At 36.3% G+C, this 11,877-nt stretch overlaps 1 protein-coding gene across 1 annotated transcript in view; it reads left to right on the plus strand.

Moving 5' to 3' along the window:
• LOC134666053 (homeobox protein Nkx-6.2) overlaps positions 1 to 11,877 on the plus strand; it is a 62,212-nt gene that overhangs the window by 19,146 nt on the left and 31,189 nt on the right. The window lies entirely within an intron of this gene.

Raw genomic sequence — 11,877 nt, forward strand, 5'->3', positions numbered from 1 at the left:
ACGAGTGAAACAAATGGGATAGTAATGAATATTTTCTTCATAAAGTCAGCTATAGACTGCCGATGTTAAATCTAATTAAGTCCAAACAGTGACAATCCGCCATGCTGCATGCACATGTACATGCACAATTAACCGGCCTGTAATCCGATTACGGAGATTGAAAAGTCAATCACTTAGCGGCGCAGTCAAACGGGATTAACCGTGGCGCAGTTGCTCTATTGGAGTACAGATATCAATGTGTGCGTATCGTATCTGAACGGAATATGGTAAAAAGAGCAAGCATGTTTGTGACTTAACCTAACGGAGATATTTTGACAGTGGGAGATTCCACCGAAGTATGTATTTTTTTAATATTTCTGATAAAGCTATGATGCCGATATTTGTCATGTTAACATTTGTTAATTTAACTTTAAATTCTACGGTAACTATAATTACCTATGGGCAATATTTATATATTCTATTGATTATGTCGCTAATTAAAGTAGCTACCATACGCGTTACGACAACCCCAATAAAACTTGTAATTTTGGTGAAAGACCCTTAATACATCAGTGTTACCTGTAGTAAGTAAATTATTATAAACAGTGACACATACTCTCATATCATCATCATCAGTCGATCCCTCAATGCTGAGGATCGTGACATCATGTCCTAATGTTGCTGACCAGTCTCTACCATAAATACTCTCATATAAAAGCCAAATTTTATTTCAAAATTCAGAATTATAATTTTAAAATTCAGTTCTTAATTAAGTTATTCACGATCTTATTCAAATGTAATCAGTAAATTCCTTAAAGTAACTTTTCAGACTTTTCAGTAAGCTGGAAATTGATTACCAATTACAATTTCAGTAGTTATAGACGACACTAATTCATTTCAAATTTGGTATAATTAAGTTCGGTATTATACTTTTTATCTTTTGTTTAAATTAATATCAATTCAAGCTTTTCAAGATTCCATTAAACTAGTTTTGAAAATGTATCTAAATGAATTCAAATAATCTCAAAGCACTTTATTTAAAAACTAAACGAGCATCTATCAATTAGGCGAATAACGCGCGACGATAAAGGCTCGTTTTTATTCTGAACTAATTAGGGTGTGACCCTCAAGTGACGCTAAATGGAGCGTTTACGCTAGCGACTGATGTTAGGGACGAAACTGTCGCACTTACCCTACAGCTCGTAAGGGCTCCAAACCGATGTGTTTACCCTGCGCCCCGCTGGTTAGGAATAGTACGGTTAAATTATTAAAAGCAGTATTTTTACTGGTCAATTCCATTAACACAAAACATTATGAGTTTAGTTTCGGCAAGATCCATTTTATTTTGATGAAATAATATTTCAGTAGTCGACTAATAACGTTATTTTCGTCATGTTTCGCATAAAAAGACATAACTTCCATCAGTCATACTGCAATTAGCTGGGTTACTTATGTCAACCTTGTAATATTTGGCCAGCGATTTGGTACCGAAGGTATACTGAGTATTGAAGAAATACACCCATTATTATTGTGGAATTGTGAATCCCATTTATCTTTTGTATGGTACCTACTACATATTTAAAAAAAAAGCACTTGCACCAGGCGTGGTTCACTCCGCGATTTCGTCGCTTTGCTGCAGGTAGCTAAAAGTACTTCCGTTCTACACCAATTTTGGGGAAAGCCGTAAGCCGCGCGTGGCGCTGTCGCCACCTAGCGGCCATATCTGTGCTGATCGTAACAGACGCGTTTTGTTAGAGAGTGAGTCTTCTGTACTATTATTTATTCTGTGCTTGCACTGCGTGTGCTGTCAAAATCGTTGCAGACTTATCTTGGTTTAACTCTTTCGTGACAAGTTAATATACTGGCAATATGTATTGGAGTTACCGACAACGTATCACAGTCAAAGCCCAATGTGAAGGCATTTACCCCACTAGTTGACGTGCTAAACTATAGGTTAGGGTTCTAAACGCTGCGGTCACGCGTATTTAGAGCGGCAGAGGGCGCTGCAGCGTAACGGAGACGATGGGGGCCGGTTGATAAATGAACATACAATGAAATAATCAAAAAGTTAAGTGAATGGAAACTATGGTAGTATAATATTGTTAGTTTAAAATGGTCAAAATGGACGCATACATATGTAACTCTTAATAGACTGTGCTAAGTAGGTATTTAAAAAGGCAACCTAACACCTTGTTTAAGTTGAGAGGTCCATCCATGGTCAACCCTAGTAGGAGAATATGTAGGTAATGAATGTTTGTTTGTCACTCAGCTTAGCGTTACAATTATATTAATTTTATACTAGTTGCTGCCAATATATGTAGGTATATTCAGAACGGCACAACGATTCTTAGAGGAAATAAACGTGTTTTAATGATTTGAACCTAGTCTGATTTACAATCAGAATAGTTACTGTTAAAGGGGCCCACTGATTAAGAGTCAGTCGGACGGTATCGGCCTGTCAGTTGTTTGGAACTGTCAAAATTTTGTTCTAACTGACAGGCCGATACCGTCCGCCGGACTGTTAATCAGTGGGCCCCTTAAGGTAGCTACGGGCCTCTACGACTATTGCAAGTCAATTAGACCACGGCCTACAAATCTCTTAGAAATAATAGGGCTAACAAACATAAAATAGGAGTAACGCATCATATCAATATACTGTACCACTTAGCTAAAGGCAAAAACAAAATCAAATGTAAGTACAGCAGTCAGCCATCAAACATAATTAAAATCGTCATCCATAGCCAAACGTCACAAACTCGCAGTAACAAGTCTCCCTTGTGAGGGTACAAATCGCATTATACTAAGTGATACTTACCATTTAGAGGGTGCGTGTTAGTAGTGAGAAGTGGAGCGTGGTTTTATGCGTTTGGAAAATCAAAAATATATTATACGTTACGGCATGAGACGTTTGTCACATGCCGATAAGAAGGTGGGTAGAAGTTTAAATCGGTAGCCTCACTTGACTAGTTATAGCCTCACTCAGCCCTACTCTGACTCTGTGCAAGTAAGTTTATTAGAAAAACTACACATTTCGAATTCCGTAGTAGATTGTCAAATAAGCTGGCGAAGTTATTTTATTCGAAATAATTTTTTACAAGAAAAAATGTTTTGTTAGACAGACCGTCAAGTGCTCATGGCTATCGTTACCTACGTAATAGAGGCTACTACTGTACGGTTACCATCAGTTTGGCATTGACATAAACGCTATCGTGAACGTAATTTACGTTCTGTATATCTCTTTTGCACTAATATGTGACTACGAGCGAGATGCATAGAAAGTAAATTACGTTCACGATAGCGTTTATGCCAATGCCAAACTGATGGTAACCGTACTGTACGGCTTCCACCAGTTCGACACTGACATATACGCTCGCGTGTTCGTAACTTACTTTCTATGCATCTCGCTCGTAGTCACATATTCGTGCGTTATCAAATATGTCAGTTTAACACTGCTAAGGCAGTTGTGGTAAGGCTACTGGTATCATTACTGTCGCAAATAAGGTACCTATCTGCAAAATTCCCGTTTTATCTACCAGTACCTAAGATACATCAAATAAAGTTAGCGTGTCATGCATTCAATTTGGTTCAACGGCATATCATAATTTACGCAAAATTTATTACTATTATCCTCTTTAAGTGACTTAACCATTAACTGACAATACGAGTATTCCGAAGGGCCATGGCGCTTCGCCGGGTAGTTGACTGGAAGTAACGCGATGAATGGATACCGTTAAATTTGTGCTCGCGGAATGCACTGCAGTGTCAATAAAATGATCAATCATCGACACAGTACATACATCTAAGATATGTTTACATTTGCACCTTATTTCATTGTAAAATTGCAGGATATTTCGACATTGCCATTACACACGAGTCACTATCTAAGTGGAAAACAATAGTTTGACGAATATACTGTGTCTTGTTTTAAATACATTTAATCTGAATTTCTTGAAAATACGCTTGATCTGTCGGTATTTAAGTAATGTCAAGAAAGGTTTTAATATAAGGAGCAAATACAACAGATTTGCAGTTCCAATTCGCATATATACCTACCTAAATGCATACAATTACTTACAATTGGTTGGCGTGACTGTGAGCCATTTTTGTTTAATGTTTTCCTGCAGCTATTATACAAAGCCGATTAAACCTATTCCGTATAATATCCCACTTAATAATCCTCCATATTAACTTAATAAAATAAACAATTGCTTAGAATTAATTGCATCAGTGCAACACATGTGTAAACACAGAACCCCCTGCATCTCCCTTGGGATTAATTTATCGAATGTCAAATGAGCTATGACACCCGGACACTCGTCTGACCGATTTATTTCATGCATCCATCAAGCAGTAATAGACTCTTTGTCAATGCATTAAGAGCTGACACATAGCACGTAAAAGTTGGTATTAGTGTATAGGGGAATTGAAAAATACAAACAAATATTAACATATGCAGCCACTCTTGAGTCAAAGTAACAAAGTTGAAATTTGGCTGGCTAAAGGACAGATAGCAATGGTAAACCGTGCCCCCATGGTATGGTTTTTAGCGCAATTTGTGAATGGAGATGATCTGCGATACGTTTAGCGTTTAGCGATACAAAGGATTATTGTGTAGCGACTAATGACCGTTATAGAGCCTAAAGTGTCAATTGGGCATCGGACCGCGAATATTGCAGTACCTACTTATCGCACTACTTAGTCTTCGTCACTAGATCCATACCAACACATTACCAACAATGTAATATAGATGCGAATATCTTGACCGACTCCGCATTTTTAATAGTTCGTGATCGAATTTGAAAATGCCACTTTTCACTAAAATTAATTTCAATGTGACGAGTTGTCATTAATTAATTAATACAGATATAGTGCCTAATTGTTTTCCATCGTATTTTCTCGGAAACGTTCGTATTTGTCATGCTAGTTCAGTCAACCTTTTTGTAGAGACTGGCTGAAATGGCAAGACACCTTCGTAGGTAAGTTTTCACGGAAACGTCATTTCAGCCAGCTTAGCTCTTAATTCGAGTCTTACTCGTACATAAATGTACCCAAATATGTACTAGTTTTTTGCTTATTGGTATACATTAAAAAGTTAGAAACGCATAGGGTATTAGGTACCTACTAATATTTAATGACTGTGGGTCTACTCAAGACCCTTAATGACGATGACACTGCGCTAAAGAACGTAACGCAACGCATTCAACGGCGCGCGAATTTGCATAACGCGTGTAAATGATCCACTTCATAGTTTAGACAGAGATTTATAGTTATCGATGCTATACTAATTCTGTAATCATTAAGGATTTCCAGTTCGTTTCTTGTTTTTCGATAAAACAAAAGTAAATTAAACTTTTGTTTTATCGAAAAACAAGGAAATTTTACCACTATTAAAAATAGTTGCCATGTTGGAGTATCGGCATTTTGTTTCTTTGCTACATATTTTGGTACATATTCTATCCTAACTCAAATTAATCTAATTAAAATTTAACTATTCGTGGGAAAAATAAGTTGTTATCATTGCATATTTCAATTTGTATTATGTCTGAATATTTTGCAGTTACACCGTGACGCAATAAAATCAAAAATAAAACCGCATTTCAAAATGCCCCTAAAGAGCACTATAATAACACCACAGATAAAAATTAATAATATCGTATCAATGTGAGAAACATGACGGACACAAAACGAATTCAATTTTTTACTGCTCCATAAAGATGATAACTGAAATGATTTGCATTTTGAGTAGGAGAAGGAATTATGACACGCAATAAGAAGGTTATGGGGCTGTAGCTGTATATCAGGGCGAATCGTTAAGTTTAGGACCAGCGAGTCAGATCGGTGAGCCAATATTAAGAGCATGAATCATTTATGGTGCGGTTGACAGTGAAATATTCTGTGTCAAATATGATACGTCCATTAACTGTTTACCCATCTGTATCTGTAGGTAGTAGACACTTATGAGCCAAATGTAGGTACCAATTGAACACCTCCCTCCTTAACACTCCCTGACACTTCGGGGTTGCATAATGCATCGCAACCATAATGTTATTTGTAGTATTTAGTTCGAAAAATGTTTTTTAATATGTATGCTAGTTTTAAGGTATTTATGTATGAGCCACTAGTATAATATTAACTTTTATTTTATGTAAGTACCTATGTATAATTCAAAATTCCGAATTTAAAAATTATGAATATTTTTAAATCACTTTTTGGGCTGTTAGCATTAATTTAAAACTACTCCGACACAATTTGAGAAAATAGATATTAATCACCTACAACTTAATTTATTATGTATATTTAAGTGATTTACATTATTAGGCTGAATACACTGTTTTCTCAATACAAAGTAACAGCTGCATTAAAAATAAGAAAATATCTCGCCCTAAATCTCGACGACAGTCGCAAATTATATTTAAATGGCGTTTTAAATTATCACAAAAAATCCGTAACGCGATTAAGCATTCATAAAATATCAAAACACATTAAAATTAAATTACTGCGTCATCCATCACGATAATTTAATATGGTGCTGCCCCTGGAGCGAGAGGGTAGTGGGCCCAACTATAAGTGCGAGCGAGGGCTAGAGGTATCGGAGTGAGTGACTACATGAGTTTAAACTGTCGTTTGTCTTATCTGTGTGACGTCATTAGGCGTAAGGGATGTATACTATTCTGTATAACGTGCGACTATTTGAGTAAAGCTTGTGCGGTGGGCGCTATTAGACAACGATAGACATTATATTTATATTTACTGTAACATACACTATTTTGAAATTTATTAGGTACCTACTTAAATACATTCTTATACAGATTAAGTCAGATTCAGGTCCAATGGAGAGGTCTATGTTCAGCAGTGGACGTCGTATAGCTGAAATGATGACAGATTAAGATGATTTAAGAGTTAACAATATTTTGTAACACATCATATAAAATAAACCAAATGTGTTATTGCTGTTTTTTTTTGTAAAAAGTGAAATCAATTGCCATCATATTTACTTAGGTAATTTGAGAATGTTTTCAAAGGAAAGTCATTGAAACGACGTGGACGTGGACGTGGACGTGGAGTTTAAGTGCTCTATAATAATTGCTGACAAAAGAGTGTTATGTAGGATTGCTTTGTATTTGAGTAGGTTTATACATCTAATATTGTAAGATACAAAATTATTATTCAACTTGTCGTGACAGGGTGAGATCGTTGTTAGGAATTTAATCATAGTTTCCCGTAGGCATGTCTACAAGGCGCACATATGCCGGCCCACCTGTACGAATAGATAAACGATAGGTACCTCAGTTATTAGTTTGTGGGGGCATGTCGAACACGAGTGCGTGATAATGGCATGAAATCCATATGTCAACGAAATATTTCATTGTATTTTATTCATACTTAAGGGCGATGCAGTATGGTTTTATGAGTCATATAATAGAATAAAACCGGGCAAGTGCGAGTCAGATTCGCGCACGAAGGGTTCCGTACAATAATGAAAAAAAAAGCAAAAAAAAAAGAAAAAAAACACGGTCACCCATCCAAGTACTGACCACTCCCGACGTTGCTTAACTTTGGTCAAAAATCACGTTTGTTGTATGGGAGCCCCATTTAAATCTTTATTTTATTCTGTTTTTAGTATTTGTTGTTATAGCGGCAACAGAAATACATCATCTGTGAAAATTTCAACTGTCTTGCTATCACGGTTCGTGAGATACAGCCTGGTGACAGACGGACGGACGGACGGACGGACAGCGAAGTCTTAGTAATAGGGTCCCGTTTTACCCTTTGGGTACGGAACCCTAAAAATTACGTACTGAACAAAAATAAATATTTAGTGTAGATTTAGGTTATTTAGTAGGATTTGTAAGTATCATAAAGTGCTGCTGAACAACGCGGGTATGCATCTGGCCTACTGAGTCCTTATGATACATATAGTGTAGATATATTTGCTTTGCTATCAGTATCCGATAAAGCTGTCCGCTTACACTCATATGAACGTAGAAATATCTATAAAAAATTGGCATTTCTCATTTTCTCAATGCATTGCAAAAAAAAATAAAAGATGAAACAGGATATATTACATGTTTGCACTGTATTAGTAACTGAACAGGAATAGTCCTAACTGAACACACATAATCAGAACGCAATAGTAATAGCAATAGCGTCCATATAAGTAAACCATATCAGTGGTCGCACAATGCGTCGCGAGTTACGATAAATTGATAGCGTTAACAAACGCGACATCGATAATCCTTCCAAAAACAAAATCCAATCACACAGACACTGACGAAATCACTTTTACACTCTTCTGCTTTTCCTATAACTGTTCTCTATAAGGAAACCAACTCAATGTACTATTGATAAGGGTCAAAATGCAGTGTAATAATTACTCGATATCACCATGCCTATGTATGATGTAATGAGAGCTCTATTACAATGTTGCTTAGGTTGAAAATACGCTGCAATGATGGTTGATTGCCCCGGTTTGGGAAATCAATCGATTGAGCCGATGACAATAGCGGGGTAATCGAGTCTCATCAATTGAATCCAGCCGAGCTGATTGATTTCGAGGACTGTTGGTAAGTCAATCCTTTTGTTACAATTCTTTATTTTTAATAAATACAGGTTGCTCGGGTCAACAACCGCTCGGGAGGAAAACTAGGTAATGATTTTAACGATGATTTAACTTAGCACTCTTAGATTTATACAATGTTGTGATTAAAATGTCGTCTAATTTTACAACCCTACTATTAGGGTCTAAATCAACTGTCAGGCGATGCAGTGGCCACTGGCCATTGATGACTAGGGTAGATTTAGGTGGTTCGTAGTTTAGCATGTTAGGCTTACATACCTATTATATGTAATCTCAGAAAAAAAAATGAAAATGTTGTTTTTTTAAGAAATCATCATTATTATTATACCTGCTTATACAGAATACTGCAAAAAAACATCATTTAAAACAATATTTATAAACACAGTCGCTGTGGCCTTGCATCACGATTATGCTAGTAAGCTGTTCCAGTGTATTTTCCAATATACAATACCTACATAATATTATATGCATTCAATCTACATTAACTCAATATTAAACTAAGTAAGAGTAGGAAATCAGGCATAACAATAAGACCGCGGCTAATCGGATCCCTCGGCCATCTGTCGCACCATCAGCTGTTCTGGACATTTTATATATATTTAACATCATACTTGCTGTATTGTATATACCGAGGTATTATAATCTTTATAGCTATATGTATAATAAAATAAAATAAATTACATAGATCAAGTAAAGGAAAAGCTCAACGCCGTGGCTGTGAGAAGGCAGAGAACCGACATTGCATGAAAATCGCTCCACAGACCAGTCTAAATCTTATATAAATTATGATGAATAAAATTAAACTAATTCATCTACTAAACATGTACAGTCACCTGCAATAATATGTTCCACAACGAAGGCCGCAAAAATATCTGACACGATCTTATTTGTAGAGCCATAAGAGCGTGTCACATATTTTTGCGGCCTTCGCAGAGTAACATATTATTGCAGGTGACTGTACCTAGTCATAATTCGTAGTATCTCCGGGTTGAAAAACAATTATACAAAACTGCATTTTGTAATTTCACAAGAAGCCATCCTATTCTCCTATATTTTAGGTTTATTAGGTACCATATCGTGCACTATGAAGTTATCATACCGCCTGCCATTCATCACTCGTGACTAGAACATAACACGGAACATGGTTCGAGCAGAGCCCATAGGGAAGCATATTGTAATGCTAATATGGATATAATACGACTGCGGTCAATATGTTGCCATACTAATACTATTATTAAATACTGCATGTCCGTACGCGCCCTCGCGCGTTATTTCTTGATGGATGAGATATGAATGCACATACTGTAATGTTTTTTTGGAATTTTACTCTTATTTTTATTATACTCTATTATTGCATTGATTGGTGATTAATTGATTATTGTCTAGTAAGTGTATTTAAATAGCACTTTCATTAGAACTTGAGACCTTCCTAACTGTACGAGTAAACAACTGAGATTAACGTAACAAATACATACATTCAAACAAGCCAATTTTGTCAGTAGAAAAATGCGCGACATTACAATACAACAATCAATTCAAAGTTTTATAGGATACCAACCCTTCGCGCCTACAGTTTTCAAATCTGCCGCCTTCTTCTGCTGACAAAGTTGACTTGCCAGACTATATTATAAACTAAAAGGACATAAATTGTTCGATATAAAAAGAAACAAACACAATTGTTAATATAATAATACTATAAGTACAATAAAAAGGAATAATTTATGATTAAAAATCCACAATAGATTTAAGCACAATGGACGTATAATCTAAAATTAAGTATTACGGATATTAAGTTGGCCAATTTTCAGCAAACCCCACCCTGGCCACATGTGGCGAGCCGCGAATATTCAACCGATTTGTTTACAAACCCTTCCTGAATATCAATGCAAAAATAAAATTATATTACAGCTCAAATCCACAATCCCACGCACCCTAGTGCAATCTTACCCGAGACTTAACTATGGAAACGTATGATTGATTCTTTCACGTCTCACATCCCTTTTGCTCTCGTTCACCTTTTCTATGTGTGTCTCATTTTCTCATGTTAAGCTGGGGACACATCTGCGCACGATCGTTTAGGGCTGTCGACATGTGGTTTTTGAAGAATTAGCGAAAAATTATACGCGTTGAATGCTGGGATTTTTATAAATGACGGTTTTTTGGTCGTGTCGTCCCTGACGTGTGCTATTGTGACATGTCATTGTTGTTTGACGTATGGCGTTTTTAAATAGATAGATGTGTTTTTTAATAAACATTTGCGGTACTATTTAACTAAAAGGCTCGAGAGCGTATGTACAATAGGTAGTTTATCTGTGGGTTCTAGCAGAAAATACCTAGCTAAGTTTGGGAACAAGTTTAGATTCAGAGTATAATGTTTACTTAGTGAGCTTAGCACAAATCAGACAACCACATACGTATAATTTCAACCACATCGTAATCAATCTCTCCTGTTCTCAGTTAATAGCCTAGTAAAGTTACGGTTGCGCAAAACATTCAAAAAGTCTATTTGTTTCTTATTTAAAAGTCATAAAAATAAAATAAATCATTTATTTTTCGTGATAAACTTAGTGTACATACAGATACAGACTTACAGACACAGAGTTAGTGTATTTCATTCTAGTTCGATCTGTTCAGATATTTAATGTCTGCAACAATCCTACAAAGCTTTCCATCTGGAAGTCAGTTTGTAGGTATTTTTTTGCACAAATAAGCGCCGATTTTTCTATTTAAATTAATAAGCAATACTTAGTGCGTATTATAACGACATTTTAGCCTACAGCCAGGAAAAAGTTAAATGGAATATAACTCAAGTCAGTATCTATAGGTGAACAGTTAAATGACTGGAGTAACTGTAGGGCTAGCACAGAAGGGGCGCGACATTATCTCGAACATGAGATAAAGTAGGTAATCCCACTCTAATAAATGTATTTAGAAAAAGACGGGTAGTCTATCTCGCGGGCGATATACTTACTGACGCTCCACTCCGGCTGGTAGCTATAGGTAACTACCTATATAGCGGTTCCTATAACCTCGAGTCAGTAATTTAGCAAAATATATGGCTACATAACATTCCCCCACACTCCGTAATGCCTACTGTTCCATATTTTTACAGCTCGACCTGCCATAAACGGGCAAGTTAACGAGCCCAATCAATTAAGGGCCCGTCTTGACAAGTGCCTCCTGACTGCGTGTGCGAGGGCTGCTACTGTTGCTAGCCCTGGGCCTTGTTTCTATGTTGTATTGAAGGTACAATTGACTTATCGAAATATTTTGGGAACAATTGGTTGTGTACGCGCACTCGTTGTAGAGCGCAATTAAAT

The sequence above is a fragment of the Cydia fagiglandana genome, chromosome 1, assembly GCF_963556715.1.
Source record: "Cydia fagiglandana chromosome 1, ilCydFagi1.1, whole genome shotgun sequence".
NCBI lineage: Eukaryota > Metazoa > Arthropoda > Insecta > Lepidoptera > Tortricidae > Cydia > Cydia fagiglandana.